The 11,810-nt window shown below is 35.3% G+C and overlaps 1 long non-coding RNA gene across 2 annotated transcripts; it reads left to right on the plus strand.

Annotated features, from left to right (window-relative positions):
• Positions 1 to 4,526: 4,526 nt before the first annotated feature.
• On the plus strand, positions 4,527 to 11,234 carry LOC141483147 (uncharacterized). 2 transcript variants are annotated; one of them, XR_012465938.1, is made up of 3 exons: positions 4,527 to 4,771; positions 4,865 to 5,215; positions 5,270 to 11,234. It is a non-coding gene; the product is annotated as an uncharacterized lncRNA (long non-coding RNA). The 2 variants fall into 2 exon arrangements; XR_012465935.1 differs by having other exon boundaries at positions 4,865 to 5,211.
• The last annotated feature ends 576 nt before the right edge of the window (positions 11,235 to 11,810 follow it).

Raw genomic sequence — 11,810 nt, forward strand, 5'->3', positions numbered from 1 at the left:
TGTAGCAACCATAAACTTTGCAATTGATATTAGAAGTTAGCTTTTCTACAAAAATTACTTGTTTTCATATATTAGTCATGAAATTATGACATAAGTTATGTAATGTTCAATTATTATCGGTTGATAACACCACGTTCCACACCTCTTGCGAACAAAACAACATCACCTATGTCAACAGGGTTGCCAACATCACGAAAAATAATGGTGTCTGCAAATTGTCCCAAGTAACCCCAACGTCTCAAGTTACCCCAAATTACGGTACTCGTTTCATGAAAACACGCTCAATTTACCTGAATTAGAACCATTGCAAGGAAGAACCGAAGCTGTTCCGTTTGTTTTTCTAGGAGATGACGCCTTTCTCCTATCACCAAACTTATTGAAACCTTACCCTGGCACTCAAGAGAAAGGTTCCTCAAAACGAATTTTTAATTATCGCGTATCACGCTCTAGGCGTATTTCTGAGAACGTTTTTGGAATTATGTCAGCCAGGTTCAGGGTATTGAGAAAAGACATGCTACTTGAACCCGATAGAGTTGAATTAGTTGTTGCTGCCTGTGTATGCCTCCATAATTTTCTGAGAAGCAGTGTATGTTCCCGAATTTATACTCACCGCCTGGCACGTTTGATTCTGAAGACAAAGATACGGGCAAAACGATCTCAGGTTCTTGGAAAAAGAAATAAACAACAATATCTTTGCATCACTGCGAAAGCAAGCACGTAATTCAACGTTGGAAGCTAAACGAATTCGAGATGAATTTGCTCAATATTTTATGTCACCCGAAGGAATGGTTCCATGGCAAAATAACTTCCAATGTTGTCCAAGCATCATGTTTCGCATTTCTTTATTTATACTGGGCGTGCTTTTTATTCCATAACCACTCACAAAGCCTATAGTTTTCGATTAATTCAACCACTAACTCATTTGTCCACATAAACGGCATTTTTCTATTTATTTCACACTTCTCGACCGACTGTATTCAACGACGAAATGCACTCTATTAAGACGAAAACAAGTTACTACAAGTTGCAGTATTTGTTTCCACTCAGGAAAAAATATTTTTCTGTTCCCTGTTGTTGCCGAATTCCTTTTGCACCTGTAGTCTGTACAATGCTGTATTCCTGACACAGTCGTAAGCTGCACACATCTTACCTATTGTGTCTACGCCACTATTGGTGCTGTTGTAGTCGATTATTATCTCGGTTTTTCCAGTGGCTTCATCAATTCGATTGTCGTGGTGCTGACTTGAAACTAGCACTACGTTTTTTTTTTCGGGATATATGAAACCAATGTCATGATGTTATCAAAGGCGAACATAGTTGTGATTTTGACTGGTTTCGAAGTTATTTTTCCTGATCGTTCCCAAAAAAGTTTCTTGCTGGGTTTCATCAAGGGTTCATTCTTCATCGGCTGTATCATCCAAGTCCAATTCGTTTTCACCTTCTTGATCTTCAAAATTTGAAACAAAATTCTCCAAATCCTGATCGCTCGGCAGAAAATTTGGATCTGCGATGCTATCATCAGAAAAATAATAGCCGTCTTTACTTTCACTCAGATTCTGTAGTATTTCTTCCAAATCCTTATCTGAGAGGTATTTCTTAGCAGTCATGCTAAAAACACATTTCATATGAACTTACCGCATGTTGTTGCACATATACAACAAACTATATTTTTAACATAACGAAAAAAAATATGTAAAAAAACAGCCTGCGATTTATGGATGTCATAAAATGTGTCTTACCTGATGGTTTGGTAATTTATTTGTATTCTTGAACACTAGGAGAGAAATCAGATATCACCATAAACAGGTAGTGAAATTCTGACCTCACACTCTCAACGGAAACACATTTCAAACTAAAACCAGGGCCGTTCAGGGGCTTTTTGAGGTACGAAATTCCGTACCAGACATTGTTGCAGATATGTTACAACGTGCACGAATACTTCTGCTTATTGGAATAGAAACTTAAACTGATTGAACGGTATGTTGCATTTCTGCAACAGAATGCAATGAAGGGTTAAACATTGAATACATTTCCTGAAATAACAGCTTTAATGTCAACAAAATCTGTGTATGTCATCATTGTCACTTTATATGGTGACGGTTTAATCCTTGATTTTGCTATCAACAGGGCCCATTCTCTTGTAGTATACACTTTCATATATTTTCTCTTCCGTTCAATCGTTGCGTGCAAATAAGAATGACCTGCTTTCATATATTTCAAATCAATTGTTTCCAAATTGTGCTTTTTGTTGACATCATACAACATTGCTGCAATTACGAACTGATTACGTTTCTGTTCTCCACACGTATAACTGAAAGATGCTATGTGAGATTCGCTATCAGATAAATCAAAAATGTACTTCAAAAAACAACTGGTCACTTCAGTACTAGCTTTTTTTTTCATTGCACTTATCCCATAAACATTGTAAACATTGAGTTTACGTTTGTGATGAATTTTATTATCTCCCGAATACGGAACATTTAAAATTGTCTTTCTTAGCATCATTATCCATATAGTAGTAAATGAACATCTCAATGTTCGACCTATGATTTTATCTCATTGGTTTACTATATTATTACTCATATCTTTTTAGTTGTGTCAAACAAAACTATATGACCTGTGTTCAGTGGAAATAATGATCTCAATCTCTTCACTTAAAAACACATATGAACATAAATTGATGGATGTACCCGTTACTATGTGGTAGACGATTATCATGAAAAATAAGAAATGAAACTTCCTTAATTTTTAATTTTTCGCATATAAACATCCTTCATATATTGTGAGTCACTTAAAAACTTACAAATTAGGTGAATTTTAAAATCTCACCTGTCAAGTGCTTGGACAGAATTTTTTTCCTACTTCCCTTTCCTTTCTCTTCTCTGAAGAAGTGTCATTATGACACCGTCTTCTCGCTAATGTGAGATTCTGAAAAATTTAGAAATTCAATTTGGCTGATCTTTTGGATCTGTGTACAAACCACATATTTCATCGCATTGAATTTTATATTTTTTCCACCCAACAGTAGGCAGTGTTGCATTGGCAATGTAGTAGGATTGTTTAGTTAGTGGCCATAAACATATTGTGTTATCTTCTCTCAACCATGTTAGTGGCACCTCCTGAGTGGCACCACTTCTGAGTCTACCTCACTCTCATCAAGAAAGCAAACCACAGCATAAGACATACTGTAAACAAAATAACAGGAGATAATCTGTAGAGATATAACTGCAATAATCAGACTTAACGAGAAACTGAGATTTAAAAAAAAAGGAATTCTGAATGAACCTCTACTACAGTGATGTAGCCAATAAGCAAATTATTGCACTAAATACAAGTGGGATTAGACTGATCAAGAAATGGTTACACAAAAAATATATAATTTAAAGCAAATTGGTTGAATTTATCCCTTTCACGGACCGCTATCCGCCCCAGGTGTATAGGTTTATCTTCTAGTAAGGTATCTATATAAAATACAGTATCACATTAATATATCAAGAGTGATACATGACTGATAAAGTTATGAAAAAACTAAAATAACAATGACCCTGTATAAATGGATAACTTATAAACAAACTTAACAACTACAAAATAAATGTCAATATTTTGTTCGACGGGAAACTTTAAAAAAATGACTCGTTTATTACGCCGACTAAGATGGAAAATCAAATTATTGGGGCGTAATGGAAATAACTCAAAAACAAAACTCTAAAATCAAAATTAGTCAGCCGGTAGAGGGTTGGTGGGTAAAATAAATTATTTGACACTAAAGATAACAAAAAAAAACAATATTTATAATTTCCCTCTTTGGGTAAATACCCTTTTCCTGTAACAATGTAACCCTGGATAGAATTTCCGAATGTTAGGGCCGTCGGTATATCGGAACGTATTCTTCTACTCTATAAATCCACGGTCGATCAGCTGATCGATTTTTATATTCTTAAATAGAAACTGTCAAATGTCTGAATAATTGCAATATGGTGCATGTGCAATTGCAATTATAAATACAATATATATATAGATGTTTCAAATAATACAAGAATGATATTATTTACGAATGTTTTCCCCGTTAGTATATATACTATTGGTTCACAGACGTCTTGGTAAGTAGCTAGTTTTGATTTAAAATAATGAAGGTGTCAGTTCAATGCATAAGGTTAATTGATAACTAATATTTACTATGTTCTAATATTTACTAACTACAAAATACCACTACTTGCTCTTACGAGTTCACGGAATATTCTTGGTGATATAAAATGTTCCTTATATGTTAAAAAGAAGCAAAAGTTGTACAAGGCAAAATTAATAAATGAAGTAGATCCTACTTGTATATTCCTTTGGAGGTTGTCCTTTCTTTTGCAATCCCCAACAACGGCTTTCTATACAAGGTCCGTCCAGTTTATCAGGATTGGGGGATGTCTGTACTTTAACTAGCAGAGGAAATCAAGCAAGCTCTATCTACTAAGTAGGGATGAAGCTGTCTCCAAGCGGTTAGGTGAAAAGCAAAGTTCTAAACATGCATGCTAGCTAAATTGGTGTATACCTATAAGACATAATGATGTGGGAGCTGGTAATATCCTTCGTACAGAGAAAACGTAAAACTAGGTACTAAACAAAAAGAGACCTGAAAAGACAGAAAAGTTACTAACCTGTGGATTCATTAATACATATGAAATGCACTTATTAGAGGATAATCCCCAGAATGTGTCCCAGCAGAATACCTACCTTCGATGGAGGGTGGTCTCGGAGAGAGTTTCGTCAGGAAACGTTTAAGGTTGGTTGAAAACCAAAATCCACATTGGATGGTTGAAATATCAATCCTATGACAATTTTCTTGATGGTTTTACAACTACTTTTTATTTTTCAGACTCAGAAAATCCTCTATAACTTGAGAAAATCAGAACCACATGTTCCACTTTGATAAGCCCACAATAAAAAAGGAAAAAGGAAACAGATAAATTCTGGAGGTCAAACTAGGAATATTAGTGACATTTCATCAAAATTGAGAATACTGAAGATGAATGACATCCTTTTTGTCAAATTTTGAATATTTAGCAGGGTTGGATCTTTTAGATAACCTCTATCCTAACAAAAACAAACTAACCTATATGAAAATGGAAAGTTAAGGAATGGTGATAAAACAGATAATGTTCTTATTCTTTTCGGAAATTCACAATGAACTAAACTGGTATCTTGAATGAGAAAGCATTCAAAGTAGGTAAAGTACTTCTTGTGCTGATTGAACATTTTTAAAAATATGACTTTATTTCAGATATTTTTCTGCTGTGCAAGATCACCGAGTGACTTCAAGTTATTCATCCTGAATGATTTATTACATTTTATAATGTTTTGGCTTACGAGAGCGCTATTAAAGTTATGAGTCAACTAGGAGGTATCAGTATAATTGAACCCGTAACACGTTGACTGATTCAAACTGAAAACTCCCATATTGAAAAAAAAAATCATGAATTAAATAAACAAATAATGACTTCAACTTCCTTCATTTGTAATTTAAACACTACAATTATTGTTTAAATTATTGTATTAAATGTTTTTTTCCATATGATGAATGTATGGTACTGTAACAAAATTTTCTGAATCAATGTTGAATTTTTAACAATTTTGGTCAATTTGTGTTACAGAGATACACAATTTTGGCTACAAAATTACCACATTTAATGACAAACAAATTCAAACGAGAAACATCAGGTTTTGTCAAGAATAGTTTTTTTGTCAAGAAATGTTTTTTATGTAAAAATATATTGTCAAAAAATACAAATATCATTGAGAAATCTACGGGAAGGGTAAAATTTTCAAAGTTAATATATCTGAAAGTAGAGTGACCATCTTTCACCGTAACTGTATCTAAGAAAGGATATGTTACTGGCACATTTTACACTGGAATATGTGAATAACTTTTACAAATTCTATTATAAATGTGCTGTAGTGGTTTATGAGTTTGTCTCAACTCATTTTTCAATTTGAAAAGTGCATTCTCATACTTGAATGGACTGAAATTATCAAAAGCTCCAAACTTTTGCACATCGGAATAGAGATGAATCATACCATGAACATTGTATGTTATATTCTCTTTGCCATAACAAATTTCGAAATTATCAACAAAATACACTAAGATAGAATGGCCTAATGAATAAAGTTTTTTGTCCTCAAGGCATAATATTCTAATAGCAACCCTAAGTGACATGAAATGTATGTACTGATCTTCAGGAAGACTATCTCTCAAAATGATGGGCCCAGTATATAACAAAAACTGTCTATATTCGGTGGCCTTCCAATGATCAAGTTCAACTAATGGTCTTGGTTTTCGAGCAAATTCTGACGGTATGCAATATTGCAATTTAAAATATTGCATTGAGAGTTGAACTCTCAATTGTTTCTTTGTGTAACCTTATGGAAATCTTACCTTTGATCAATAGTAACAAACTTTTTTTTCATCACTCCCAAACAAACCAAATGCATGTAATCCAAGGTAAACTGGATAACCATTCCAATATCTAATGTTTCTAAATCTGAGTTCCCTTTGTGATGATCTTCATCTTGTTTAGATTTGAATGACAGGTCAGGCCTTTGATCACTCTTTATATCGGGAAATATTACACGCCGCTCATATTATTCGCCTTGGGTTATACATTTGGTACAAGAACTAAAACCACTATGTGATTTGACATTAATCAAAAATTCTCTTGCAGGAGCATCACAGATAAAAGCTTCAATACCAATTTTCAAAGTATTATTGTTGAATTGGAGTTTTGTTTTTATCAATTCTTTTAATTCATGTATGAACATATCGATGGCTTGATTCGCAAAACTCCTATGTTGCTTCGGCAAAATTTCACAGGGGGAGTAAAAAACTATATTCCGGTTTTTTCTTTTTCAATATAAGAGTTTCAAAACTCCATTTGATGCGTATTTTTATTAAGTTTTCGTTAGTAAACTTAGGAATTTGAAAAAATCAACATCGTCAAATAATTGATAAATGAAGGAGTTGGAAGGTTATACTTTTTACATTTACGTGAGGTACATTTTTGTAAAATTCATGATAATCTGTCGGCAAAACACTCAGCAGATCTTGAAGATCTTTATACTTTCTTGCTTTGACCGCTAATCGATGTTCATGAAGTTGCTGCAGATCTTGAATGCTTCTTTCAAGAATATTGTGGTTTTTTTCTTTGAGGAAGAAGTGTGCAGTCTTCAGTGAACCGCAATTTATAAAATATGTCGCCCTGTGGTGTATAACGTAATGCTCGTAAGTCAGTAACTTTAGATTCCTCTTTTTTCTTTCCAGGCCGTACAGACTTATGAAAGACCAATGAGTCGAATGATTTGAAAAAGGTGTGGTCTAGGTACTTGACATAAGTCCCTGGCTGTTTTTGAGCTGACCTACAAACTTCAGCATATTCACCTGGTATATTTATGATGCGTGATTTCAGTTTTCTTTCTATTTGGGCATGCATTGAGTCGGTCTCCATTTGAGTATGGCCGACTTCAAGGAATTTTTGCTCAATGGGTGATTTCGTGTAAGATTGCTAGGTTCATTAATGCATTTGTCATTGTGATATTTCTGTTTTGGTATTTGCATACATCAGTGTATATAATTATCTTTTTGCTTTTGTCATCCATTTCCGGAATGACCTTATCGTTTATCTGCAATAATGCGACTCCATTTTCGGCAGTTTTTCAAGGAAATAGTCTAGGGCTTGGTTTTCGGCAAGAAAAAAGCGATTATTGTGAACATTTGTACTCACGCTAACTTTGTTGGTCGAAAGGGGTTGATTATGTGAATGTTTATTATGAATTTAATTCTTCCAATTCTGAACGTTCCACTTTCCAATACCCAAAGTATTGAGGAACATTGTTTGGCAGACCTTTATACATTTATAATTCTTTTCAAGATGATAGAAAAACGAACAAGACCAGTAGTTAATTTAAGCTGATTTCAGAACCTCCCCCCACCACTTATAACCTTGAAATTACCTCTACGTCACACGAAGTAGCGACGTATAGGTGGCTTTGAGGAGGTATTATGAGTTTGACCTTCAGTGACCTTGACCTACCTCATACGGCAACGCAGACAAGATTACATTGAGGTGCTGTTTTGGGTTTAACCTTGAATGAACTTCATTCTTTCCGTATATTTTCGACAAGGTGACTTTGACTTCCAATGAATTCGAGCTAGTTTTGCATCACACGATCTAAAGTAACCAAGGTGACTTTGAACGATTGTTTCGAGTTTGACCTTGAACGACCTTGGTCAACATTACGCAGGCAAGGTAACTTTGAGGCAGTGTTTTGGGTTTGACTTTGAATAACCTTCATTAACTTCCCATATATTCAACAATGCGACTTCGACTCTGAATGAACTCGAGCCAGTTACGGGGCTTTCTTGAAGTTTTGAACCTACACGACACAACGTAGCCAAGGTGACTTTGAGTGAGTGTTTTGTGTCTGACCTTGAATGACCTCCAACAACGTCACGCGATAGAGACAACATTATTTTGGAGTAGTGTTTTCGGACACCCAGCTTGTGGTAAAGAAGTGCATCCCCCCTCTTCTTCAACCACGTTCTATAAATGTTCGGAGGATCACCATTTTACATTAGTTTGAATAACCCAACGTACTCGAATAGATGAGTGCTGCAAAGTGACAGACAGTATTACGTCAGGAGTATACACAGCAATCCAGGTAAATTTTTCCATCTTCTCGATAAAAGATCCAAGAATTTGCAATTGCCAAATCTGTAAAATGAAAAATCATTTTAACCGTCCATTTATTGGTCCTGGCATCTGGCATACAATCTGCTTGCGGATTATCTTTAGTGTGTTCGTGTTGATCAAATGTTCCACACTCAATATTTCCTTTGCCAAACTTGGCCACTTCGTGGCTCAATATTCGAGTTCTTTCAAAACATACAAGACATATACGTCATACGAACATTCAAAATTTGGATTATCCTTATTAAATTCCTTACACATATATGTCAAAGTTGAATGACTTCGTAGATACCGTCTATTGGGAGCATGTTCTCTACGATAATGAGAGATTGAGGGGTGAAATGATTCAATATGGAGCCGTATCTTAGTTCTGTCTAGTTTTTTGGCAGAAGGCTTTTTTCCTGAAAAGTAATACTGATTGAATTATAGCTATTTGTATGACAAGGGAGAAAAGTTTTACTTTTCTACCCGAGTATGAAGTTTCCGTCGCGTAGCGGAGGAGGAAAAAACAAAGTACGACTTTGCCTTCTACTTTGAGGCCAGGAAATGTATACTTCGGATAGAGGTAGGCGGAAAATTGTATTAAACACCGAAATGATATACAAACCTCGCATATCGCGTGTAAACACAAGGTGATTGACAGACATATTGAGAGTGTTCTGAACAACTTTGTCGTTGCTTGGCTTAAAACCAAGGGTAGTCAGAAAGAATGGTTTGCATAGTTGAAAAATGGTACCATTTTCATTCTTCATGTGATAGGTGTAGCTATTTTTCCTAGCAGAAACATCAACTCTGTTAGTTTGCCTTTTAACGTTCAACCTTTGAGTATTATTCAAAATAAACTGACGTTGTTCATCCCAGCTCATTTGCCAGATCTTATCATTTATCTGGATCCTCCCATTCTCATCTATATGCGAGATACATTTTCTTCTACAATTGACTTAACACGGAGGTTTAACGTAATATTCTTTTCGTTTTTAATCTTTTTTGGCTTTTTTTCTCGCATCAAGTGGCGTCGAAAGAGTACGCTTTTTTCTGGATTTACCTTTTTTAGTGACCAATAAAAGACCATTCGAGGGATCCATAATATGTTCTTGATTGAATTGGTTTTCAGAATATACTTTCACGATTGGTGTCGGTATTATTATAATCTGCTGTATAACGTTAATCTTGCTATTCTCATTAGAGACTGGTAAAAATGGTGCATGCTCATGTGTAAAAGAATTAGTATCCTTCAATATCACAGCTGAGCCTGATGGTATCTCATTTTTACCATATTTGAAGACGCCTGAATTGCTATCATCCTTACTCTCTCGGACATAAATTTATTTCATTTATGCTGTTGATATCAATATTCCAACTATTGTCTGCAAATATTGTAAGTAATAACCACCCCCAAACCACAAGTAGAATGTCATAAACTCACCATTAACATCAATTGGAGTTGTTTGAATATCATTAAGAACATCTAGCTGATCGGACGTTGAAGTTGTTCTTGCAAATATAACATCTCTAATTTCAGTACAATCGGTTATCTTATCAGATTCAACATCTTGAAATAATGAGTGTCAATTAGATAATCAGTTCGTAATATAAAAAATGATTTTTACCTAGGTCATCATTTTGTTGAAAATCTGCATCACATATTTCTATATTGATACTAGCCGAACCCGGGCAGACGTCGTGCCTCTACGCACCTCTCTATATATAAAAATGAATGCCTGTATGTGTATGTAATCAAGAATGTAACATGTTGTAGATGCCTCGGCGTTGAGTGAATTTGAAATTCACGATCCATTTTTTTTTAAATTTGGAAAAATAAATGTCGACGTTTGTGCCCGGCTAGGCAAGTGGGTGCGTCAGTCGACACCGAGCCTCCCAGAAGACCAGTGCCAGGAAGCCTTTTTGACTCCTGGAGGATCTCTTTCCTGTATGAAATTATATATGTATGTATATGCACGAGAAATTGTATTTTTCTAACCTAAGTCCTAAATTTGACTACCTGAAATTTCCTAAAAACAACAACTACACTACAATTTTACACAAGAAACAAATGAAACAAAAGATCAGCAGAGTCCAGGTGGGTTCACTTCAAAAGTCAATAAAAAGAAAATGTCTATCGCTTACCCCAGTACCGGCACGGCTCTTCTACTCCTCCCGGCACGGCTCCCCTACTCGCTGGAAGCAGGAACAACGGTGAATCGGGTTTTGCCTTGACAAAAGCGGATTGGTTTGGTTTATCACTGCGTGAACAGATCGAATTCTTTTTGAAGGTAATTTTTGGGTTACATTACCTCCCACACACTCAACTCGAAATAGTCTTTGCAACCTCTGGAGTTCACAATTCTACAGAATCAAACCAATAGCCAAGGAACTGGTGGAAAACCGCAGTAATCCTTTCCGGTGATGGATTTATAAACAAAACCCGTTGCTCGACTGAGCAACAAAGTCTGATAATTAACTCGGACCAAAAGATTCTATCCGAACTCTGAGTCTAAGAATGTTCTCTTAGGCAAGGCGCGCACTGAAGTAGTGTGGTAGTAGCGAGGTATTGGAATGGTGAGCGGTATAGGGATGGTGAGCATATGGCGTGGCGATCAAATAGCAACGAAGTGGTATGGAAATGGTGTAAAGCGCATTGTAGTGGCAAACAACGTTGGTGTCACCGATTCATCATGTCGTCCTCAGAGGATGAAGATGTTCTTTTACTTGTGCAACTTGGTAACCTGAATGCTAAAAATCAGGAGAAGGAGAAAAAACACTATTGGGTTCATCCCCTATGGCAGAAAAATAAAGAATTTGGAATTTTTAACGTATATAAAAAGGATTTGAACTTGGACGACCAAAAATTTAAACTTTTCTACCGAATGAAGAAAGGGACATTTTGCAAGTTGCTGACAAAACTACGCTCTATGCTTCAAAAAAAGGATACAAACTTCAGAAATTGTGTGTCTCCCGAAGAAAGACTTCTAGTAACACTGCGGTAAGTACGATAGAAAATATAAATAATAAGCACTTAAAATAATAAGTATTTATTAACCAAATGCAAACTTATAAAACATTATTTTGTAACGCATACTT

This window comes from Leptinotarsa decemlineata, unplaced genomic scaffold, assembly GCF_025532065.1.
Source record: "Leptinotarsa decemlineata unplaced genomic scaffold, Ldec_3_MD MMD2_P_RNA_scaffold_14, whole genome shotgun sequence".
Classification (NCBI taxonomy): Eukaryota; Metazoa; Arthropoda; class Insecta; order Coleoptera; family Chrysomelidae; genus Leptinotarsa; species Leptinotarsa decemlineata.